We start from the raw sequence: 15466 nt of genomic DNA on the forward strand, positions 1-15466 counted from the left end.
CCTTGGACTGTAAGGAGATTCAACCAGTCCATCCTAAAGGAGATCAGTCCTGGGTGTTCATTGGAAGAACTGATGTGAAGCTGAAACTCCAGTGCTTTGGCCACCTAATACAAAGAGCTGACTCACTTGAAAAGAACCTGATACTGGGAAAGATTGAGGTAAGGAGGAGAAGGGGACAACAGAGGATGAGATGGTTAGATGGCATCACCAACTCAATGGACGTGGGTTTGGATGAACTCTGGGAGTTGGTGATGGACAGGAAGGCCTGGCGTGCTGGGGTTCATGGGGTCGCAAAGAGTCAGACACGACTGAGCAACTGAACTGAACTGAACTGAATGTGTGCCAAGTTGCGACCTGTATCCAGGTGTGTTTAATTATTTCACCTCACTGTTCACTAGGAAGTGACTCCCTTTTTTATTGACTCCCTTTATTAGTTATTTCTTCTAATACTGGATTCTAGAGGTTGAATTGTGTCCCCCCAAAATCCATACATTGAATTCCTAACCCCTACGACCTAAGAAGGTGACCTCATTTGGAGACAGGGCCTTTAAGGAGATAATCAAGTTAAAATGCGGTCATATCAATGGGCTTTATCCAGTATGATTGGTGTCTTTCTAAGAAGAGGAGATTAGGTTTGGGACACTCACAGAAGGAGAGTCCTGTGAGGATACAGGGAGAAGATGGCTGTGTGCAAGTTGAGCAGAGAAGCCTCAGAAGGAAGCAGTCCTGCCAACACCTTGATTTCCAGCCTCCTGAACTGTAAGGAATAAATTTTTGTTGTTTAAGCCCTGCAGCATTTGGTACTTTGTTATAGCAGCCCTAGAAGACTAATACTCCGGGCAGTGTCTTTCATCATATTTACTGTTCCTTCAGCATCCAGCCAATGTTATATCTTTATTAAAGTCATTGATTTAAAAAACAAATTGCATGTAACATGTCCCAAGTGAGAGAGCCTGAGGTTCAACCACTAGACCCACAAGTAGATGTCGCCTGAGAATGGTTCCTTACTCACTCATGTTTGCATATGTTAGCTGACTCCTTTCCTGGTTGTGTGTCTGATATATAGCCAATGACAATCCACCTCTATTAGAGAATAGAACTTGTAAGTACCATTCTCCCTCACTAGAGTGTAATTGTCTGAAGGCAAATGACCATGAGTTATTTATGATTAAATCTCAAGCAGAAACTAGTACAGCAGTTAATAGAGACACAACTGCATTGAAATAAGTTAATACTCATGGTATACTAGATTTGCAAGAATACCTAAATATCATTTTTAGATAGCAAAATTGGGACCCAATGGGATCAAATGATGTATTTCTTTAGCTAGTAGAAGAAATCAGTCTTGCTCTCAGCTTACGAACTCTAGTTTCCTCCTGTTCTCCACACACATCTCTCTTCCACTTAGCATCTTACTTTGCAATTATGTTAACTTGTTCTTATGAATGTATTGGATTTGCACTTGTCTGGAGATGATAAACTTCTCCTTTATTCCCCATTGTCCGATTCTGTGAGTTATTTTTAAGCCTTGTGGAGTCATGGAAATTGCTTGAGAAATAACTCTTAGGAAAACTGGTTCTAATTATTTCCATTTAGAAATTTATTGACAGCAAAAATCTCCATGATGGTGCTTAAAAATGCACTGTATAACAAAAGCGATCCCATTTACACGATCATGGTAAGGAATATTGGCAGTGTGTAGAGTTCGGTCATTCCCTGTAATTTCTCTTCTCACATTATTCGGTGCTCTCTGCTCTCCCCCACAAGAGCAGCTGAAAACTGTCATGAGATAGTTTCACTTAGGAAAGTCATTTTGCAATTCTAGGAATCCCCAAATGTCCGTAAATCAGCATAGGAATGGATTCAGACCACTGTCCCCAGGTCCCAGTATTTCTGTGGTCATTAGTTGACTTCGTTAGGTCAAGAAGGGTGACTTGGATTAGGATAAGTAGAAACAGGAGAAGAAAGACATATTTCCAGTAGAGGGAGGATCATGGGCAGCAGGATGGAGAGGCAAAGCTGCCCATAAGTTAGCTGACACTGCAGAGGAGTGTTGCTGGGTCCTCTTGGGAGCAGCCTTGAAGAAGGGTACCATATAGTACAGACAGCAGGGAGCCAGCAAAGTGTTTGAGAAGAGGGATATGATCAAGGCTTGTTTGTGAAAGACATCAGGGCAGCTGAACCAGTCATCTGAAGAGGGAGTATCTAATAGGTTAAAAATGAGACCAAGGGCTTTAGGAGCACTCCAAATGAAGAGAAGGCAGTGGTAATGGGCAAAGAAGTAGGTGAAACAGGACATGTGTCAGAAGTAAAGTGAGCCAAAGTTGGTGAGAAGATGGGGGAGTGAAGGCTGTGTTGAGTTAAAGGGGACCCCTCAGGACAGGATGCTGCTGACGATGAGATCATGGGAAAACCAGCATTGTGGGGAGGTTTGTGGGGAAGGTGATGGGTCCACCTGGAGCTATTGTAAGATGTCCCTGTGGGAATGTCCTGCAGGCACATGAAAGTTTCCACCTGGTACTCACAAGAAACTCTGGAGGACAGAAGTCTGTCAGTCAGGAGATGAAGATGGATGTTGCAGTCAAGAGAAGCTAAGATAGCTTAGTCCGTTCAGCCTGGTACGCAGAAAGTCCACAGACTGGATGGACTAGAAACAACAGACATTGATTCCTCAGTTCCAGAGGCTGAGAGCCCAAGATAGGAGTGCCTGCAGATACGGGGTACAGGGAGAACCCTTTTGTTTATAGGTCCTCACCATGTGTCCTCACATGGTGAAAGAGGCCAGGGAGCTCCCTGGGTTCTCTCCATAAGGGCACTAATCCCACTCACGAAGCTCTGCCCTCATGCCCCAAAGACCCACTTCCTAATACTCTCACCTTGAGGGTTAGGAGTCCAGATGTGATCTGCGGGATCTGAATACACAAGCATTCAGTCCACAGAAATAATAGAGAGAACATACAGTGTGGGAATGCAGGAAGTCCAAAGCAGGAAGTCTGAGAACAGTGACATTTCAGTGGTAGATGGAAGAGGCAGAGAAGAACTGATATAAATAAGAACCAGAGTTTCATGTGCCAAAGCACAGGAGCTTCATGAATGAAGGTATGGTCAGAGCTGTAAAATGATTTAGGGAAGCTGAATGTGATAAGTATGACAAGAAAGGGAATGACCAGAAATTCTTCAACCACTTTCAAAGGAGCCTGTCCAGTCAGATAGCTGTGCAGCTGGGTGAAGAGATCAGACCCAGTTTAGCTGAGGACTCAGGAGGAAGTCAGTCAGTGGAGGCTGTGCTCGCAAGAAGTTTGATGTAAGTTGAGGTAGAAGCCAGTTGGAAAGAAGTGCAATCAGGATAGAGACTGAAGTCAATATGGCTTGTCCCCTCAGAGTTGCAAAAATATCATAAGAAGAGTTACTTTTTGCTTAATTGGAGCTCCTGATAGATTCCAGAGATTTCCCTACTAAAGTGGTTTTGTGTCTTAAGACCCTTTTGGCCATATCTGAATTTTCCTCACCCTGGCCCGAGTCTAAATAGGATCACCAAGCCCTGTGTGTGTAGAAGGGCCCAGCATAGTAAGTGAGGACCAGTCTGGCTCAAACTTAGTTTCTAGGGCAAGTTGCCCCACCAAATGATGAGGTGTTTTTGAGCTGCAGTCAAGTTTTTTATAAACTAGAGCTGGGACCACAATCTATTAAGTGCAACATGTCTGTTAATAATTACTTAATGTCCAGGGCCAAGAAAATATTTCTTACAAAGAGTGTCCTTGAAAAGAGAACCGTGATATTGGCAATGCTAAAAGCTAATGGGCTTTCTTAACTAAGCTATGTGCTGAGTATGTATGTATAGTTCAAACTAAACCAAGGTCATCTCAGTTTAAAATGAAGGCTTTGTCTTTCTTTACTTCTACTACATAGAACTAAAAGCTTTTCTTTTATTTAGCAAGTTGGGGGTGGTGGGGGTGAGGGGTGGGGGTGGAGAATAGATTAACACACTTTGGGAACTTTTCTTCTTTAACATCTGTTAAGAAAAATTATTTCCATATATTTAGTGGTCTTTCTATTTTTATATTACACAGATTTTTAAATTTTAAAATTACACAATACATTATCAGTAATATAATAAGTACATTAAAATTATTCCAAATCCCAACACCAGGAAAACACACTATTAACACTGTATATATTATTTTTCAGATATTGATACAAATGAAAAACAAGTGAAGATATAAAGCAAAGAGATTTCTATTAAAAATTATTTAATAGCTAATAATGTTTCATGGAGAAGGCAATGGCACCCCACTCCGGTACTCTTGCCTGGAAAATCCCATGGACGGAGGAGCCTGGTAGGCTGCAGTCCATGGGGTCGCTAAGAGTCAGACACGACTGAGTGACTTCACTTTCACTTTTCACTTCCATGCATTGGAGAAGGAAATGGCAACCCACTCCAGTGTTCTTGTTTGGAGAATCCCAGGGACGGAGGAGCCAGGTGGACTGCCATCTATGGGGTCGCACAGAGTCAGACATGACTGAAGCGATTTAGCAGCAGCAGCAATGTTTCATTATTTAGATGTGCCATATATTATTTTAACAATCTCTTATTGCTGGGTAATTAGGGTGAATCCAGTTTTTCACTAGTTTCAGCAATATTTAGAACAATTTTACACATAGTTAGTCATACTTTTGCATAATATTTCCTTGGCATACCTCTTATGAGATTGCTCAAAAAATAATAATTGGTGTTTGTGAGCACTTACAAGACATGACTCCTAAATTGTATTTTCAATTTCTAAATGGAGACATTTCCAGCTACCTTCCATCTACAAAACAAAACAGAAAATAGAGTAAGAAATTATTACTGTCAGCATTTGGAGTCTGCTGAGGAGACTGCTGATGTATATTCCTTTCTATTGGACTTATTGTTTCCCTTCCTCAATTGCAAGATGTTTGCAAATTCTGGTGATAGAGCCAAAAAAACTGTGACAGAAACCACTACTCACCCCCTGTAACTGATCTTGGGTCCATTCCCTAACATAAGGAAAGATTAGTTAGTAAAGATTTCTATCCATTACAAAGAATCTCATTTTCACATTAATCCACTCCAATGGAACTTGGAGGAGGAAAAGAAATAAAGGACACATTCACATCAGGATAAATCTGTGAAGTACATGAAATATGTGCATTTCCTTCTTTATTTGGAGGCAGCATCCAGGATTCAGTTACGATGGTGTCCTACAGAGTTCCTGGTACCCAATATTAACTCCATTTGAACTAATCGTTTCATTTGATCACTGGAATAACTTTGTAATATTGGGAAAGGCAGGTACTACTTTTCCCATTCATCAATGAAAATGAAAGTTAAGCAGGGTAGGAATGCAATGAGACTAATTTAACAAGAAACGGGACACATTCTTCTGTAAGGAAGGAATAGAGAATTCCATCAGGTTGGGAAAGAAAAGATATATATATGAGAATCAGCAAACAGTTGCTAATAAGAAGCCAGAAAGTCCAGGAAACTAAATCCAGGTCAAAGCTAAGGTCGCAGGTCAGACCACAAGGAAAAGCATTAATAGGGAAAAGACCATGAGGTCCTGCTCTCACCACTATGTCTTGTCCAGGCAAAGATGAATGTGAGTACATCCTGTTACATGGCTGTGGATGGACCTGGGTAGTCACTACTCATTGCACACTATGAATGTATAGTAAATGACTAAAGTGTTCCAGCGGTACCTGACAACAAGCATTTGATTTCCCTCACATCTATGGGTCAGCTGGGAAGTTCTGCTGGTCTGAGCCAAGTTTGTGAGCCTCACTCAAGTGTCAGCCATGGGCTGACTAAAGATGATCTGTGCGGTTTCCTGATCTTGCCTGGGTTTCCTGATCACACATGTCTGGAAGTCCAGCGAGGGCAGCTGGTAAAAGCAGAGAAGCAAGAGAGAATGCAGAAGTACAGCTGCTTGACTCAGAGGGCCCAGAGGCTGAACACTTCCAATTTCTTGAATTCTATTTTGTAGTCCATTTTTAAGAAGTGGGGAGAGTCACTTGACCTCTAGATGAAAAAGCTTCCACAACAATATGGATAAAAATCCTACTGATGAAACTGTGGGACAGGACATAGAGAACAGACTTATGGACACAGTGGGGAAAGGAGAGGGTAGGACAAATTGAGAGAATAGCACTGAAATATGTACATTACCATGTGTAAAACAGATAGCTGATGAGAAGCAGCTGTACAGTGCAGGGAGCTCAGCCTGGTACTCTGTGACAACCTAGAGCGGTGGAATGGGGTGGGAGGTTGCAGCAGGGAAGGGGGGAGATCAAGAGGGAGGAGGCATGTATACCTATGACTGATTCATGTTGATGTATGGCAGAAACCATCACTACAATGTAAAGCAATTATCCTCCAATTAAAAATAAATAATTAAAAAAAATAAAGTTAATAAAAACAATATGGATACAGGAGAGCATGGAAAACAGAAGCCATTTTTGCAATCAATCTACCACACTATGAAATGTACCTGGGCTGGTCTGCTGGAGGAAAAGCCAGTTGTCTACATTGGGGCCATATTAAATAAGTCCACACCCAACAATCACCAAGTATATGAGAGACCCATGCACCAAGTTTAAGAGATCCACAAAGCAGAACTTCCCTGTCAGCCCAGAGCAGCAGAACCAACAGACTTGTGAGTAACATGTAAGTCACTTGGCAAGTGATTAGATTGGTCCCATAAATCTGTCTTTTGCTTCCCAATCAAATTTTCTTACCCTGAACTATGCTATCCTTAGTAATATGTTTTGAATGAGTAACAAATGAAGAGACACAAATCAATATGAATAATTAAAGTCAAGTTATAATAGAGTAATTGATTATTCTAATTTGCCATAATATCCTCTGGGATGTAGATTTTCTGTCCTCAGTACCTAGGTCAGTGACAGATATACAATAAATATTTGTGTTTATATTACAAGTTTTCATGAGCAAAATTCTCTCAAAACACATTGCCTTTCATTCTTTTCATTCCAAATAGATTCACAATCAATTTCTCCCTTTAGGAGTGAATAAGCATGACGACATCTGTAAGTGACGCACTCACGAGGCCCTCCCAGCCTCGCAACCCGGTAGCGCTGCTGCCTCAAGCACAGTCTCCCCCAAGAAGCATGGAAGGATGCACAGAAACTGACAAAACCCAGGCTGAGCAGACAAAGCTCTCCACTTGGTTGTATGATTGCTCCCTAAAAAATTAGTGAGAATAGCTTGAATTTAGGGGCTCAACCATAAAAGCCAACTGTGATGATAAAAAGATGTGGCAGTCACTACCCCAATACAACAGATGATGAGCTTATTTATTTCAATTTTTATTTACTGAGAAGTGTTCCTTGAATCCATTTTTTTCAAATTGGGTGGGAGTAGGGGGTGCAATCCTGAAGAATGTTTGAGGTACTATTGCTTCTAAGAAAAGTGTTAGTAACTCAGTCACCCTCTGACTCTTTTCAATCCCATGAACTGTAGCCTGCCAGGCTCCTCTGCCATGGAATTCTCCAGGCAAGAATACTGGAGTGGATAGCCATTCACTTCTCCAGGGACTACTACTTCTATACTTGGTATTTATTCAAGGCTTGTAAGTCTTGGATAAAGGAGGACACTGTTAATGGTGTATGCATGATCACAGACATTGGCATCCTGTTATGTTATTCTTACTTATCCCCATGGAGCAGTAACTCTCCATCAGCTGTACTTATTGATAATGTAGAAAAATTTAATGATTTGCTTTTAAATACCAAGAGTTTTTCTAGCTTCTGGTTTTATATAGAGAAAAAAAAACTTGTCTTTGATCCACACCACAAAAATGTCCAAATTTATATTATTGCCAAACACAAACACACACTTGAGAAATGAAAACAGAGTAAAATTCATAAAATTATATAAACCCAGGAATGAACTATGAAAAGAAATGGCATTATTCCTGTATATGAGACTCACATGATTTATCTAGAATTTAAAATGAATTTTCAGAAATACAGCTTACAATAAAGTCCATACCTTTGACAAAGTGATGGAATGCCTGTAGTAGAATGAAGTATTTTGAAAGTTTACAGGGCACCTGGAGACCCCTGAGTCCCCACTCATTCTCTCCATTTTTTTTTTTTGTTGTTGTTGTTGTTAATAAACCTTTTGAGCCCCAGACTAGGATAAATGTGCAAAAAGACACACAGCTCCACGATAACAGACTAGTTCTCAAAATCCAGGATGCCTGTGTTTTCCACTTTCTCCCAATGGATCTTACTTCAGAAAAGTATAGACATTAAAATTAAGAGTTTAATTGGAGGTTATCTAGTTAAGCATTTTTATTTTTACCTGAAAAGAGAATTAACCTGTCCAAAATGAAGAGCACATGCTTAGAACCTGGAAGAGCTTGAATTCAGTGTCTCAATGTTAAACCTCTGTTTTCCCACTTTACTACACACACACACTCTCTTTCTCTCTTTTAATTTTATTAAATTCTGAGTATAATATTGCTTCACATGCTATGGTATGTTTTCATTAAAAGAAAACAGCTATATGGATGTCATGAGAATATGAAGGAGAGGGAAATACCTTTAGGTGTAATAATGAAGCTGTGAAAACACAAATTTGAAATAATAGTGTGACATCAATTTCTCTGCCCCTGGGTGCCATCTTTTATATGTGTACATCTAGTAACAAATGCACGTGGTATTTGGGTATAGGAAGTACATGGCAGCCATAAAAAGCACTTTGAAATCTTCATTAGAGTAGCAGTTAAATTCTAGGAGCCCTGTGATCTTGACCTATCATATAACACACCCTTTGTAAGCAGGAGGGAGATATAGTTGTTGGAAGACTGACATCCGGGACTTCTGGAGGTCCAGTGGTTAAGTCTCGACACTTCCAATGCAAGGGGCATGGGTTCAATCCTTGGTCAAAGAACTAAGATCCCACATCTTTTTTTTTTGGGTGGTGCTGCCCAAAAAATAATTTTAAAAATAAAAAAAAATGTTTAAAAAGACTGACAGCCATGGAAATTATGTCAAGGATGGAAAGAATTTTTCCTTCAGGAATTTAGAAGTCCTTACTCAGTCTTTGTAAAAGGTTAATTAAAAGTAAAATTCATACATGGGAAAAAGAAAAAAAAATCAAAAGAAATAAAAGAAAAAAAAATAATAAAATTCTTGAGGTCAAAGTGTAAATAGCAGTCTCATTTGCTCTCTGGCACAGGACAAATGTTTATGTTTTACCCAGTCCCTGTCTTGGCTAAACATGGTTCCACCTATCATCCCTGCTGTTTAAAATCCCAGACATGCTCTCTGAAGTGACGTGAAGAACCTCTCCCCACATCCAAGCACACAGACACTCCATGGGAGCTGGTGTCCTCCAGAGCCTGGTGCCACACAGGCGACCCATCTGCATCTGCCAATGACAACGAGCAATGCCGCTCGCTGGAGAGTGAGGAACGTGGGCCCACGAGTCAGGCAGACGTGCGCTGAAGTCAGCTCCTCCCTGCTCCGTGATGTTCGACTGTTTGTGTCACTTCTCTCAGGTTGTGAAGAATAAATAGATTAACCCCTGTGAAGAATTCAGCCATGTGCTGTCACACAGTAAAAATCCAATGTGTTTAGTTCTGTAGCTGTTAAGTGAAGGGTCTGGCAGAGCCCCTGGGGCCCCGTGGACCCAGGGGAATGGAATCCATTCTTAGGTGAACTGTGGTTCTGTCTGTAACTAGTTCCTTCTACTTCACAACCCGGAAGGCACCTTTCTCCTTGGTCCAAACTTTCACCACGTCTTTTTTGTGGATGTTTAAATACTTCTGGCCTTTCTGCTGCTCCCTACAAGTAACAGCTTTCCACACGCATCTCAACAACAGAAAAAAATGAATGATGAAAGGAAATTTAAAAACATCCTTGCAAGTTCGAGTCTGATGCATGAAGCAGGGCACTCAAAGCCGGTGCTCTGGGACAACTCAGAGGGATGGAGTGAGGAGGGAGGGGGGAGGGGGGTTCAGGACAGGGGGACGTGTGTGTGCCCATGGCTGGTCCATGTAATTGTGTGGCAGGGGCCACCACAGTGTTGTGAAGTGATTGTCCTCCATTTAAAATTAATTAATAAAAAAAAAATCCTTGTGACAGAAATTGTTTTGCCCATGGCTCCCTGCTCTGGACTTCCAGGCTTCTTATTTGCAGGAACTGAATGGCCACAGGGCATCTGGATGTTCTAATCATCTGTAGAACAGAACAGCAGCCCCTCTTTCGAGGTGTAGCAACCTGCACAACAAATATGCTGGGGTCCTGTTTTGCTATATTCACTGAAGCATATTTTATTCCTGATGTTTCCTTCTGCTCCCCTTTTGACATTTGAATTAGAGGATGATACATTTTTATGTCTAAGAAGTGCTTTTATAGAAGAGCACAAAACACAAAAGAGACAGTACACAAAAGTCAACAAATACGGGATGACTCTCCTTGCCCTCCAGAATGGGAAAAATATTCTCCATGTTGTAGGAGGAAGAAAGAGATGAGAAAGCACAGGAAGCTTGAATATTTTGGCATAATTGATGTGGGGGCTGAGTCTGATTCCACATCAAGGCAGGACAAGGAGGAGACAAGAACAAGCTGGAAAAGTCTGGGGAACCCGAGGGCAGAACCTTGACAATCCCACCCTCCCTGTCCCACTTCCAGCCTCTCAAGGGAGTAGCAGCCTAGAATAGTCTGGGACCACTTCTAGCCACCAATTGTCAGAGAAATGTAAACGGTTTCCTGTCTGCCCCCCAAATAACATAGAAATATAAGGAAGTTCAGCCAGATTCAGAAGTTCAGAACTAGAAACGGGAGAAGGGTCATGAACTTTAAAGAACAGTCATGACAATGTGTGTCCACAATCAAAGAAGAGGCAGAATTAAGAATTCTTCCGTGGCTACCAGCCCAGAAAACCACTACGAAAATCCTCAGTCCTTAAGCCCAGGACATCCTCTGGGAAACAAAGGCAAGGGTGAGGAGACCCTGTGTTGTCAAGCATTAAGTTTCATAAATTGAAGGACTCAAAAAAGAAATGGTGTTCAAGGATGAATAAATAATGTCACATTCATTACACACCAGAATTTGTGGACTGAAACTCTTAAATGCAACATAAGCAGACACATTTCTTTAAATATAGGGATATCAGGCAATTCTCTCCAAGCCCAGTTAAGTTATCCTGCGAGTTCATAAGCATATGCTTTTGAAAAACCAGGGACTAGAGGACAGAGCTCTGTTGGAGTTGGGCAAATTGTGGCTCTCCATTCTTCATCCTAACACTGGTGGGCTCCTTCCCTTTTCCATTTGATGGCATCAGGCAGAGCTAAAGTGATCTCTTTCTTATCCCCAGTTGCCAGGGTTTTGTCTGATATGACATGCCAGGGGCACACAACAGGTCTTCATTAACATCACAGTGGATTACAGCCTGCAGGGGCTCAGCCCCCACAACAATTATGCCAAAATACACAAGTTTCCTGTGTTTCCTCATCCTCCTACGACTTGTGAAAACTGTTTTGAGTAAGGAAAAACACATTCAGCTTTCTTTTTTCTTTTTTTTTTTAATCTTGCTGTCTTAAGAATGGTATCTCAGTTGAAATATTTAAGCCAAAACATACAGAAAGAATAGAATAGACTATAACTGCCTTGAAATTCCTAGTGAGATAGCTATGACAATAATAACCAGTGGCTGTTTACCCTTAGGTAAACAGCTGGTGGGTCATTTTATAAGGCGTAGATCAGGTGACCTCAGCTGTACCTCTGGCCACACTCAATGTTAGGGAGGCGATTCCGCTCCTCCCCATGGCGTTGGGGGAGAACACAGTGACACAGTCAGCAAGGATTCCTTCCAGCAGAGGAAACTGACCTGAACAGATCAGGTCAGGTGGAAACAGACAGGAAGCAGGAATACGGCCAACTTGAACACAAGGATGAAGGCAGTGATGTCCAATAATTGGGAAACCACGAGACAAATGTTCCAGTTTCTTCAACAAATAAATTGCAAGGAAAAAAAAAAAAAAAGATGAGAGGGAAGGTGAACAGGAAAATTAGAATGATGAGAGAAACATGAGTCAGCACAAAGTTTGGACCTTACAAGCCCACTAGATAGAACATTGATGAGACATCTGGGAAGATTTAAACCTTGGCAGACATATGTTAATGGTGGAAACTGCTAATAATCAGTGTAAGTATTAGTTAAAGATCATTTATTCTGTTTAAAAAGACTCTTATCTGTTAGATAAGATTGAAAATGGGGAGAATTCCCTGGCAGTCCAGGGAATTATGACTCTTCACTCTCACTCCTGAGGGCTGGGTTCAATCCCTGGTCAAGGAATTAAAATCTCACAAGCCAAAGTGAAGTGAAAGTCGCTCAGTCATGTCCAGATCTTTGCGACCCCATGGACTATATAGTCCATGGAATTCTCCAGGCCAGAATACTGGAGTGGGTAGCCATTCCCTTCTCCAGGGGATCTTCCCAACCCAGGGATTGAACCAGATCTCCCACATTGCAGGCGGATTCTTTACCAGCTGAGCCACGAGGGAAGCCCCACAAGCCAAGCATCACAGCAAAAAAAAAAAAAAAAAAATTGAAAATAGGTGAAATGAGATGAGGTCTGGGAATTCATTGTACAATAAATGCAGTGGGGGTGGGAGAAGTTGAGGCAGAGATGGGACAAGACTGGTTCTGCAGATAATTGCTAAGTTAGGTAAAGGAAACCAAATTTAATCTGTTAGAATTCTACAACAGTCTCAAAACTTGAAAAGTATCCTGACTATTTAAATGTATGTTAAAAATATTTTACTTAAATAATACATGCTGCAATAAAATGCAATAATCAAATGGATATATAGTGAATAATACACCCATTTCCCTCCGGTGCCTATGAACATTCTCTTGGTAACAGACAGGAGTGTATGCTTTCAGAAATATTTTGTACATACACAGGCAGGTATATCTGGAGAAGGCAATGGCAAGCCACTCCAGTACTCTTGCCTGGAAAATCCCATGGACGCAGGAGCCTGGTAGGCTGCAGTCCATGGGGTCGCTACGAGTTGGACACGACTGAGCGACTTCACTTTCACTTTTCACTTTCACGCATTGGAGAAGGAAATGGCAACCCACTCCAGTGTTCTTGCCTAGAGAATCCCAGGGACGGGGGAGCCTGGTCCGCTGCTGTCTATGGGGTCGCACAGAGTCGGACACGACTGAAGCGACTTAGCAGCAGCAGCAGGCAGGTATATGTACAGGTGGGCTTTCCTGGTGGGTCAGTGGTAAAGAATTCATCTGCCAATGCAGGAGACACAGGTTCTATCCCTGGGTGGGGAAGATCCCCTGAAGAAGGAAATGGCAACCCGCTTCAGTATTCTTGCCTGGGAAATCCCATGGACAGAGATGCCTGGTGGGCTACAGTCCATGGGGTTGCAAAGAGTTGGACACCACTTAGCAACTTAACAACATGTATAGGTAGCTCCATTTTACACAGATCTTTTTCTGTTATCCACTGTTCTGTACCTTGTGTTATTTTTAAATTAATATGTTTGGAGATTACACTATTTCTTTTTTTCCTTCTTTTCTTTTCTTTTCAATAGTTCATAGTATAGGGATGATCCATAAATAATTTACCTTCTCTGCTAGCTATGAAACTCTAAGTTTTCTCCACTCTTCTGCTATTTCCAAAATGTGGTCAACATTTTTGCGAATAAGTACTTGCACATATGATGGTCAGGGAGGCCTGGCGTGCTGCGATTCATGGGGTCACAAAGAGTCAGACACGACTGAGCGACCGAACTGAACTGATATCTGTAGGAAGATTTTAAATAAAGAAATAAAAAAATATATATTTAGATTGTTGTTGTTCAGTTGCTAAGTTGTTTCTGACTCTTTGCAACGCCATGGACTTGTAGCCCACCAGGCTCCTCTGTTCATGGGATTTCCCAGGCAAGAATACTGGAATGGGTTGTCATTTCCTTCTCCAGGGGATCTTCCCAGACCAGGGATCAAATCTACGTCTCCTGCATTGGCAGGTAGATTTTTTATCCCTGAGCCACCAAGGAAGCCCTTTAATTTAGAGTAATACTGTCTAATCACTCTTCAGTGATTCTGTACTAATTTATTATCTCACCAACACAAAGCTCAGATAGCTACGTGTGAGGAAAGTGAATGATGACATGGCCTAGAAAACAGTAGCCCATAGAACAGCTGACTCAATATTTGATATATATGCTAAAAGTCACATTCTAGTAATTAAATTTTATATGTTTTGTGTGTGTGAGAGAGAGAGTGCTTGCCTAATATTTCAGCCATTCTCATGACTTCTGGGAAAGAAGAAAGATCCATAAATCTTCCATGAAAATAACACAGGAAACATTTCAAAAAATACTGCAAAGATTATGATGTGAATAAAAGGACAATCCAAATTTTAAAGTTGGCAAAGGATCTGAATAGAATTTCTCCAAAGAAGATATGTATATGACCAATAAGTACATGATAAGATGTTAAACAATGTTAGCCATTGAGAAGATGAAAATTAAAAACACAAAAGATGCTACTTTGCATTCTCCAAGACGGCCAGCATCAAAAAGTCAGTGTCAGGTTGGCAAGAATGTAGAGCAAGTAGAACCCTCATACACTGCTGGTGGGAATGTAAACTGGTAGAGTCACTTTGGAGAACAGTGCAGAAGTTCGTCAAAAGGTTAAGCATAGAGATATCATGTGAACAAGCATTTCTGCTCCTTGGTATATAGATCCAAGAGAAATGAAAACGTGCCCACCCCAAAATTTGTATATGAATATTATAGCATCATTATTCACAACAGGCAAAAAGTGGGAACAACTCAAATGTTCGTTAAAGCATGAACAGAAGGACAAAAAGTGATATATCCATAAAATAGAATATTACTTGACCATAAAAAGAAACACATTTCTGACCTAGGCTATTACATGGTTGAACCTTGAAAACATACCAAGTGAAAGAAACCAGTCACAGACAACATATACAGTACAATTCCATTTACATAAAATATGCAGAGTTGGCAGTAAAGACAGAATATAAATGAGTGGCTGCCAAAGGCTGAGGACCAGTGAGTCAGAGGTGGAGGGTGGGGATGGGGTCGCTGGGGAGGTGCAATATTGGGATAAAAGTGGACGAACAGCTAAGGGGTACAGGTATCTTTTTGGAGTGACCAAAATGTTGGAAAATTGATCTCCATGGATGTACTACTTTGTGAATACACTAAAAACCTTCAAACTATATGCTTTAAATGGGTGAATGGTACGTATATTGTATCTGAAGATGTTGTCTATAAAAAAGATTAACATGTGACAAGTAAAAAGGTAGGGTTTTATTTTGCTCTTTTAATCATCCAGTCCCATCACTTCATGGGAAATAGATGGGGAAACAGTGGAAACAGTGTCAGACTTTATTTTTGGGGGCTCCAAAATCACTGCAGA

General features: G+C 41.1%; 1 long non-coding RNA gene across 1 annotated transcript in view; it reads right to left on the reverse strand.

Annotated features, from left to right (window-relative positions):
• Window positions 1-1579: 1579 nt before the first annotated feature.
• LOC147374033 (uncharacterized) overlaps window positions 1580-15466 on the reverse strand; it is a 37973-nt gene continuing 24086 nt past the window's right edge. Inside the window, exon 3 of the long non-coding RNA XR_015162345.1 lies at window positions 1580-4811. This is a non-coding gene — a long non-coding RNA (uncharacterized LOC147374033). The remainder of the gene's footprint in view (window positions 4812-15466) is intronic.

Source organism: Bos grunniens, chromosome 4 (genome assembly GCF_055505025.1).
Source record: "Bos grunniens cultivar Pamir isolate PY7600 chromosome 4, Bosgru_T2T1.0, whole genome shotgun sequence".
In the NCBI taxonomy this organism is placed as follows: Eukaryota; Metazoa; Chordata; class Mammalia; order Artiodactyla; family Bovidae; genus Bos; species Bos grunniens.